The sequence below is a fragment of the Pteronotus mesoamericanus genome, unplaced genomic scaffold (assembly GCF_021234165.1).
Source record: "Pteronotus mesoamericanus isolate MK-2021 breed Mesoamerican mustached bat unplaced genomic scaffold, CSHL_Meso_final contig_116, whole genome shotgun sequence".
Lineage (NCBI taxonomy): Eukaryota > Metazoa > Chordata > Mammalia > Chiroptera > Mormoopidae > Pteronotus > Pteronotus mesoamericanus.
This window is the reverse complement of record NW_026555027.1, coordinates 33,112,118-33,122,303: the sequence shown is the minus strand read 5'-3', so window position 1 is coordinate 33,122,303 and position 10,186 is coordinate 33,112,118. Positions and strand designations below refer to the sequence as shown.

General features: G+C 42.5%; 1 protein-coding gene across 1 annotated transcript in view; it reads left to right on the top strand.

The window, feature by feature from the left end:
• The first annotated feature begins 920 nt into the window (after positions 1-920).
• The window catches only part of SLC7A14 (solute carrier family 7 member 14), a 99,540-nt gene continuing 90,274 nt past the window's right edge, over positions 921-10,186 (top strand). The window contains exon 1 of the mRNA XM_054576983.1: positions 921-1,042. The gene's annotated coding sequence lies outside the window, so the exon portion shown is untranslated. The remainder of the gene's footprint in view (positions 1,043-10,186) is intronic.

Genomic DNA, 10,186 nt, shown 5'->3' with positions numbered 1-10,186 from the left:
CAAGTTTACAAAAGATACCTCTGTTCCACAGACACAAATCACAACCGTCTTATTTTCTGAGATTTATCGTAACAGAGGCAGGGGAAGAACTCTCACTTACTGAGTTCCCAATATGTAATACTCAGCACCGGGCTAGGCAATGTCAAGTTCATTATCATTTCTAATTCCCTAACAGTCTTGGGAGGTGGTCATTTTCCCAGGGACAGAAGAATAGCTAGGGGAAGTGAAATAACCCAAGTTCACACGGACTGGAAGACTCACACGGAATTCCTGGTGGGTCTTCACATCTCAAATCCAGTTATAAGATGTTGAGAATCCCAAGACAAACTTGGCCTACTTTAGCTTTGAAGGAGAGGGTCTTGATTTTGGGGGGAGGAGAGAAAAAGTCAGTCTCTCCCATCTTTTCTCTCCAACAATGCCGGAGGAGGTGGAAGAAATATAAGAGCAGCAGGGGCTTGGGGAGGAGGGGATAAGCTTTCCGAGGGCAGGAAGCAGGTCTGAGTAGCCAGCTTTCCTCAGTGCCGAGTCCAGCAGAGGCGGGGCTGCTGACAGACGCCTTCTTAACGCACTGCCACTGCAGTCTTGCCTGTTCCTGCTTTCCCAGGGCAGGGGACTGCTCCCATCTCTGGCCCCCTCGGTCTCTGGACAGCCTGAGATACTTCAAGCCCCACCCCCGCCGGGTGGCTCAGTGGGCCAGGAAGGCGTTTAGAACGGCAGATTGCTCGCGTGTGTTTGTTGTGCGTGCGTGTGTGATGGAGGTGGGGGGTCGTCTGGTGAGAGGCTTGGGCTGAGTGATGTGAGGGGTTGACCAGCCCACGTGACTTCAGGAAGGCGGAGACAGGCGAGTTGGAGGGTTGACAGACAGGCCTCAGGCGGGAGGGGGGTGGTATCTGAATAATTGAGGAGCTGTTCTGCAGCAGCGGCCACCTCTCGCTTCCTGGGCCACCAGCACCCCGCACGCAGTGGGAGAGAGAGTCGGGCGCTCCAAGTGCGGGCGGCCAGCCCCCAGTCCGGCAGTCCGTTCCTCGCCGCCAGCCCTCCGGTGAGTGCAAGTCCCCCTTCGCCGCAGTCTGTCCGCCACCGCGCCCCCTGCATCCCCGCTGGACCTCCGCAAATGGGATGATCGCCTTTGGCCGAATGAGTCCGGGAGCCGGAGCCTCCGGGAGGGAGGAAACAGGAACATGGCGCGGAGGCTGAGAGCGCCCCACGGGAAGGGGTGCCCTGGAAGAAGCTAGGAGCTGGGTTGGGGTATCTCGCAGGCTCTGACCCGGAACGGGGCCCGGGCAGCGTCCAGCGTCTGGGGACGCCGGGCTCCGACTCGCGGGAGCTGCCAGGCGGGGCTGGGGCAAATGCAGCCTCCGCGCCGCCGGAGCGAGAGGCAAAGGAGGGAGCCGCGAGCAACGTTCGGGCCACCCGGGTCCCCGAGAAGGACGGGCCCCTCTTATCCTCCGCGTTTTGGCACCCGGCTCCCGCATCTCGGTTCTCGGCCTCTCAGTGAGCCCACGGAAAGGGAGAGACGCTTTTCCGGCCGCAGCCCGAGGGGAGGGCGGGACAATGTCTGCCCTTTTTTACCTGGGAGCAAACTCTTCAAAGGGACTCCAGCTGAGCAGGGTGTGCCGACCAGGCCGGTGCGCTCCCTGGGGCATCTGTCCCCAGGGAGCGGTGACCGTCCCCCCTCCCCGGGAAGGCGAGAAGGACATGATGGGAGAGTGTCCGGGGAGGCTCCCTAGCCTGTGTGTGGGGTGCAGGGGTGGGGGGGCCGGACAGCCTCGGGAAAGGTTTCTCACTCGCACTTATTACCTTGTCAGAGCCTCCTCTCTTCCCCATCCTAAAGCTCATCAGTTTCCTACGCACCCAGAGGGCCCGAGTAGCGCAAGGTGGCCTGGCGGGAGGCAGCCCGAACTCCTTCTCCCTCCTGAGCCCCCGGCCCTAGTGTGTATTTTATGTCATGATTGAAGAGTAAGATAGAAGTCACCAAATGCCTAGAAGGGAAAGGAAGGCCAAGGGAAATTGCGGGGGAAAGCTGGAGCAGCAAGCTTGCTCCTGGCCCTCCTGACCCCGCTCCCTGTTCAAAGCTTGTTTCATCGAGGTCTGGAACCGAAGGGTGCAAAGGAACCGGCTCTGGCGAAGGGATTCTCGCAGAACTATGGAGCCTGTCACTGGTCGAAGTTGGCCAAGGACCACAAAATGATAACTCGCCCCACCCCTCCCCCGCCTCCCTGGGGTCAGGGGTCCTGGAAAACGCCCGGGCCGAGAGCTGCGCGCGGGCCTGGAGCTGTCCGCGGTGCTGAAAGTTCTCCGAGGCGGGGAGCTTACTCCGCGCGAGAACTGGCGGCTCACGCTTTGCCAGCATTTCCTGCAGGCAGAAACTGCGTTAGAACCTAGTAAAAGGGGTCAGGTGGAGCAAGCGACGAAGAGAGACGGTGTTCTAGTCTCCTTCGGGTAGAGAGGAGCAAGGGGCGGGTGCCTCTCCAGGACCCAGCTTAGAGAACTTCGGGTGGGCCTGAGACAGGCGGTGTGCCTCGTTCTCTTTCCGCTGCCTGCGCAGTGAGTCTTTCTGTTGGGGAAGTGGTGGAAAAGCAGTTAGGGGTGCTATTCTAGTAAACACTTCCATGGCTTCATTAACGGAGAGACTGGGCTGTCTATTCCTGGCTTAAGATGGCTTTTTCCTCTGTTCCATCCCTCCCCACCTCAGGCTGTTTACATTCTCTAGATTAGATCTCTAAGCATCCCTGTGTGTTTGTTTCTTTGACTAGTCTGTTATACTATGGGTAAGATGAGAAAAGAACTAAGCCAATTTTGGGAGGCAAAGTGAAGAGAGTATGAACAGTTACTCTCTGCAGGGTAGTATTATCTCATGTAAACTTCATAAACTGCTAACCATAAGAATCCCAAAGATTAAAAAAAACCAAAACCCTAAAGTTAGGTATCTCAAATCCAGGGCTTGGACTAGAATTCAGGTCTGCTTAACTCCAAAGTTCAAGTTATTTTTCAAGCCTTCATTTTGGCATTTGGCTTTGGATAGATGTTATTGGGAAATATAGCAAGAGAATGTCAAAAGAGAAAAGACTCCTTTCTTTTTCACACACACCACTCTCTTCCAACCTTGTCCTTTTTAATCTGTTCACCCACCCACGACCACTCACTCCCACCATACCAGCTGCTTTTGTGCATGCTGCTTGCGATAACACCGCTCACACAACTTGAGCTCCAAGGTTACAAAAACACGTTAAAGGACTAAAACAGCAGGCTTGCCTGGGAGAACAACAGAGCTTCAGGGAATCTGGGAGACTAGAGCCCCAAGGTGTTTTCATATTCAGAGTTACACTCCTAAGTTTTAGGGCAATAGTAACCTGAGGGTCATCCAGCACTGTTATTTTACAAGAAGAAGTATTTGAGGACCAAAAGATGGTCTCTCGTTTGTCATGTAAATGTTGGGAATGGAACCTAGTTGACTTGATTCCAGGGCCAGTGCCCTTTCCACTAGACTCCTGGTGCTTCAAATGCCCTTTCATGCTGCCTTCTTTGACTGTCTTTAACAAGAACACCACCATCAGTGAATTATATCAGTAATATATCCAAAACACAAACATCTAAACTATAGGCATTCCTCTTAACTATTTTTTTCTTTCTTTTTTCCCTTCTGGTTTCACTATTTCAGTGTTGCCTGACCCAATGTACCTGAGACGCTTGAACCACTTTTCTCATAACAGTTCTCCTGGTGACAGCAGTTCATAAATGGGGATGACAGGGTGGCGCTTCTCTGCTTGCCTTTACGTTGATTATATTTCCTCTTCTATAGTCTATTCCCAAAAAATAATTTTTCCAAAATGATTTTGGAAAAATAATTTAAGCGTCTTCCTATGTTCTTGGAAGACCCTTAAAAAGATGTAGACAGAAATAAATAATCATTATAAGTTCTAATATCTGTCAGGTGTTAACCACATGTTAGGTATTATGTTTTTTCATAAATCATTTTATTGAATCTTCAGTTCTATCAAGTAGATAATTCCATTGGAGGTAGTCCTAGAGCTCTAGTCCACTCTCACATACAGCAGAACCTGATGTTCTATTCATTTCTTTTTGCTTCTATTCCTGCCTATAGTAAAATCTCATCTTCTTTAATTGAATTTTTGTAGCACTAATAATTGCATTAGCAAGGAGGAAAATTTTATATTGAATTGGATAGTTCTATTCTGCTTCAAATATGTACAGTTCAGAAATTCAAATTCAATTCAAATAGTACTGTTCTGCTTTTTTTTTCTCTTAATATTTAGTGCAACATACCCCTCTCACTTGTTACCCTTTACTTAAAGATCCCCATATGCCTTTTAATTCTAATGCCAACATTCTGCTTCAGCCCCTCTCTAGAATCAATTATGGCATAATTCATAATTAAATACTTAAATTCTATTGGGCCCTCACTGGGTGATCTTGCAGGGATGCTATTACTGGGATCTTCTGGGCACTGTGAACCAGAATCTTCAGTTATCCAGATCTACTGCATTCCATATGGTAGTCACTAGCCACATGTAACTAAAAATTCAGTGCCTTAATCACACTAGTAATATTTTAAGCTTTCAATAACTATATATGGCTAATGGTTACCTTATTGGACAGTGTAGATGTAGAATATTTCCAGCATTGCAGAAAGTTCTATTGAACAATGTTGCTTTAAAAAGTGCTAAAAACATCCTCACAGCAATTGAGAACTTGGAATTGGGTAAAAGATGGAAGCTTTGCTTTGAAACTTCTGCCAAGGAAGGAAAAAAAGACAGTTGTACATAGAACACTCCCAGAAGCCCAAAGATGTTCAAGACAAAAGGGTAGCAAAGAGTGTACATGTCTCACTGAAGGAGCTGGTGACCTCTGAGGTTTGCTTCATATGGATTTTGTTTTACCAATAGAGTAAAATGTTCCATATATGGGTCTTGCTAGTTTTCTGAATTCCAACTTAGAAATAGCCTGAAAGTTCTATATAGAATGCAAGTTCATATGTATAATTATATATGATTATATATAATCATATAGATATGTAATAACTTGTAATATGTATTTTGTCTTAGCATAAGTATAGTATGATCAATATGGAAAGAACACAGGACTTGAAGTTAATACTAAGTGTGCTGCTTGCTACTTGTTGACATTATAAGGCCCCATAGAGCTCAATTTCTTCATTTGTAAAATGGTGATAAGAAATGATACCTACCTCAAAGGGCTACAATAAGACTCAACATATAGGTATATGAAGGTACATTGTAAGGAGCGTGACTGAATCTGTAATGGTTAATAATTTCATGTAAATAGTATAGCAGAGTATATTACTATAATAAACAAATAGGATAGTTTTAACTAAATGCATTTGTGAATATTTTTAATTCCTCATATAAGGGTATTTTGCTTTTGTTGTCATTTTTTCGGTGAAAAGTAGAATGCCAAAGAAAAAAACTGTTTGCGTTGTTGAGATTTCTATTTGGTTAGTTTCTGTGAATTGAAATATTGTTTGTGGTTTAGTTTATTTGTTCCTGAACATTCCCTTTAGGATAAGAAAAAAATCACTAGGATGTCTTAGTGGTTCTAAAACAGATTTACCTTTTAAATAATAGTTTTAAATCAACTGTCAATAATTATTCTGTCATAGTAATAGGAGTTTAGAGAAAACAAAAAATGTGTTATGGATATTCCTCAGTATGAGTGGGTAAGGGAGATCATTTAAAGGAATATTTTTACTAATTACTAATTGAAATGAGCTTCTACCCATCCCTTGAGTATGGCGAAGGGCTCTAGATTCTATCTCTAGTTCCAGGAGCTCTGGTAGATCATTTCCTTTCTTAGGAACCTAGTTTGCCTTTAGTTGATATATACTCTGAGCCTCGATGCTGTTCAAGCATATCATTCTCAGGCCTTTGTTGCATATGGAATTATATTACTAAAGGGAAAATTAGTGAGCTTGTCAACTCTGGCCTCTAGTGGATCATGCTGGCTTTAATAACAAACAGCTTTTGTTGGGAGTCATGGTTTATTTATTTCATGAAACTTGTTTATCTCTTGGAAGGACCTAGATTTTGAAGAGGGGAAAAATAAATTACCTCGGAGCTGAAAAGAGTTTAATTTTTACTGTCTTTATTTCCTGGGATATAAGATTTCACTGATCTGATATCCCAGAAAATAAAGGGAACTGATAGTATGGCTCTGAAACTGATGGTTGTGGCATGCAGTCCTTCATGTAAGCAATAAAATAATTGAGGAATATCCTATATTGGCATAGAAATGTTCTCGTCATTGGGTGTTTAAAACTCCTATAGCCTGGCACATGGGTGCTCAATAAATATTTGTTGAATTAAGGCCATTGTTCCAGGTTTGTTCATGTCCTGCACTCAGCTCACCAAGAAAGGAATATTCCCTGTGGCATTTTCCTTTAGCAGGTAAAACAAGAGACAAACAGAGAACGTCAAATCTTACCCTGACAACCACTCTTTGCCCCTCTGGGGACATAGGTAGTGATGGCCAAGAAAGACTGCGTCTGAGAACTCTATCTTGCTTCCTTCCTCCAGGGAGCAAGGGATATATCAGCCCAAGGGTCTTGCATTTATTTCATTGTGATGAGACAACTTCCGAAACACAGTGCTTGAAGGGAGTGTGTATTATTTTGCACTTTTACATTAAGAAGGTACTTGTTATTTCCTTGAGAAAGTATTTGATTGGCCTTCGTGATTGTTGCAGACAATTACTATTCCTAAATTCAGAAGGAGCTTAGCTTAGAATGAAAGCACATATATTAATTAGAGGAGACCTGGTGACATCACAGTCGGGCAGGTCACAGAATGTTATCTTTTACAGGGATAATTGGGCCTCCATTTAAGAGTTTTAACTAGTGATTACTGACAAAAAGGAAAGAAAAATCGATTATTCTATTCTCATAAGTCAATAAGCAAGTGCCTAGAATTAACTGATTCTCACTTGCCAAAGGCAAAATATTCCAACCCAATAAACCACCCTACAAATGAGCAAGCTGATTTCCATGGCCTGTTTACTGTTTAAATTGTTTTTCTCTTTTTTTTTAATACTCAGCAAATTTATAAAAATTACATGCAGGTGTTTGAACATTCTAATGACAAAATGGTTTTCATAATTGCAATGACTTAACTGTTCATTAGAGATTATATTTATACAATATTTTATTGTGCCAATATTTTGTAACAATCACATAACCCAGCTCTCATTTTACAAACATATTGAGGCTGAGAACAGTCACTGAAGGGAGTAACAAAGGCAGAAGTAAGACTTCAACCTCTATCTCAACCCACTGCTCTTTGCACCTTTTAACATCATGCATCTTTTTCTTAGTCATAAAAAGTTGTTTAGTCAACAAGTTTAACTTCTTCCACCAAACCATTACCAGAGTTGCTCAAAGTAGAAAAGTAGATGTTTTTGGATTTCGGGTTATTTCCCTTTGCCCTTCCAGATAAAAAGAACTATTGGTTAAGGATAGTCCATAGGTAAACATTTCATGGATAGAACTATGGTTAGAAGAAAAGGATTCAAAACCCCAGAATCCTTGTTGCAAGAATTTGGGCAAGGATTTCACTCCTGATACCTTCATCATCTTTATCTCTAAAATAAAAAATTTGGATTAATTAGTGTTTCAGGTCCTGCAATTACAATATCTATGGTTCTATGAAATAAGGGCAAGGATTTGGTAAATTTGTACTGTGCCTCATTCAATCTAAATAATCAAAAATAAATCAAAATTTTTAGTTTTACATCATTATTTACTTATTGGAAGTTCTGACATTTCATTCTAGTATTTTACCCAGTAGCAATAATAATAATGATGATGATTATGATAGCTAATATTTATTTATATACATTTACTATGACCCTATAATGTTAATAATGTTGTTAGCCACATTTTACAGACAATAAACCTGGATCCAAAAGTAGTTCAATAATCTGCCCAAATTTATACAGCTAACAAGTTTGTGCTCTTAACCATCATGCTATCCTGCCTCTTTGAGAACTACAAGTTTCTCAGATAACTGATGTGTGTCATTTCTAGGCCACTTAACACACAAGCCTCTTCTCTGGGGAATTTCCATCTTACCTACATTTTTCTGTCTAGAAGTACAATCAAGAGGGTGACTAGAACCTTGGTTCTCTGTTTCTGATGAAGCTGTATAAATATCCGCATTGTCTTCCTGTAAGATAGCTCTTGTCATTTTGTAACTGATGCCATAGACCAATTGTTTCAATAGTTCAGTATTGCATGTTGGTGTTTTGCAGGCTGCTGCATGCAATGAAGACCATACTGGTACCTTTTCTCAGAATGCATGAGCCATTTACATTGCCAAAAATGGCTATTTGCTGGTGCAGGATCCAGCAGCTTCTAAGGCTACGAAAGGCAGCCTTCACATCTTTACTTTTCAGTGGAGTCTTCTGGTTTCTGCTCTAGGTTTTTGACTCAAAGTTACTATCTACACAGCTTTTAAGGCAGAGAGGGAGAGCTTCCAGAGTGTCATTTCCTGTTGATGGGCTTAGGACAAGAGTAAGACTCAAACTTTCAAAATCATGTGTGAAATTCATTTTTTTCTTACTAAACCTACCTTACCAAATTAGTCATAAATAACAATACACCACAGTACTCATCTATTGCACTGTGGATTTTAATGTTTGCTAATCTGTTGATGAGTATCTAACACAATATGATATGGCTAATAAGAGAAAAATGTTATGGTAGCAACCAAATAAATTTAGTCGTTTGTTTATTCTTTAGCTTTAGTTTCCAGCTTGATAAACAAACCACATATCCCACTAACGTGATAGAATACATAACTCTACTTCTGCCTCTGCAGTTTTCTAGATACTTTGTGGGGAGTGGGATTGCCTAGGAGTCAACTGGGACCTCGTTTCCAGTTTCAGCTTTGAAATAGCTGCGAGACTTGAGCCAACACTATTCAACTTTTTTATTAAAATAGGTGCAAAGGAATCTGTCCCTCACATCACAAGAAGGGCTAATGTGATGGCATTTGTTAAAGTTCCCTATAAACCATCAATTCTGCACAAAAGAAAGAAATAAGTTTTTCATCCAGTCCCTCTTGGTCAAAAGTAATTCTCATGTTGTTGACACCCAGTCCTGATTTGATTTGACAGTTAAATCAAAGTCTGCAGAGTTCAGATCATGGACCTAAACTCACAGGTCCAGAAAATGGTACTTACAACATGGGAGGTCTCGTGGTTTCTTCTAAAATCAATGATTCTCGATCCGGGACAATACCATCTCTCTAAGAGCTATTTTTATCTTCACAGATACTATGGGATGGACTTTTGGTTGACTGGGATCAGGAATGTTAAATATCCTGCACTAGACAGGACAATCATGTACAATAAACAACCCACCCAAAATGCCAATAGCACTCCTCCACTGAAAAATACTGTTCGAAGTAATGTGCTAATGGTTCCTGATTTCCCAATTGATGTGGCCCGAGAGAATTTATTTTTGCTCTTCTCCCCAGAGTGAAATCTAGCCACACTCAAGTGAAGTCTATAGCAGCTCAGGATTATAACTGAACTTCCAATAATTACATTGAGAAGTAAAATATGGGGTTAGAGGTCACTGGTATTCAAACTAGCTCTCAGAAACTTCTACAAGAAGACCCTCCAACTTCAGCAAGCACAAAGAGTCCCAATAGGTTAACATACCCATAATTAAGGCCCAGGTGAAAAGTTGACACTGGGGGCCCCAAGTCAGTGAATCGGGATTCTGAAAACCACCACTTTTGCAGTCCACTGATGAAACATTTGGTTTCTTTGTGACCCTTACTTTGTGACCAGCATAGGTCTAGCTAAGCATCAGATACAATCCTTGCCCTCAAGTCATCAACAATCTGATGGTTAGATGTAAACTCCATAATTATATATGCAACATGACACATGCTAAGACATGTTATGAGAAGGCCTCCAAGAAGAAACCAGGGAGCCACATGATAAAATACTATGTATCATTCAAAGTATAGCTCTATTGAAATTTCTCTATGGAAATGAATGATACATAATATTTTTGTCATGTGGCTATTACAGAAATGGGAATAGCATCAGCAAATGCTGGATGTGTGAATATAAATGACATATGTGTAGGCTGATGTGATTAGATAGAGACCTGGCCAGGAATGATGGGAGGTCATATTGG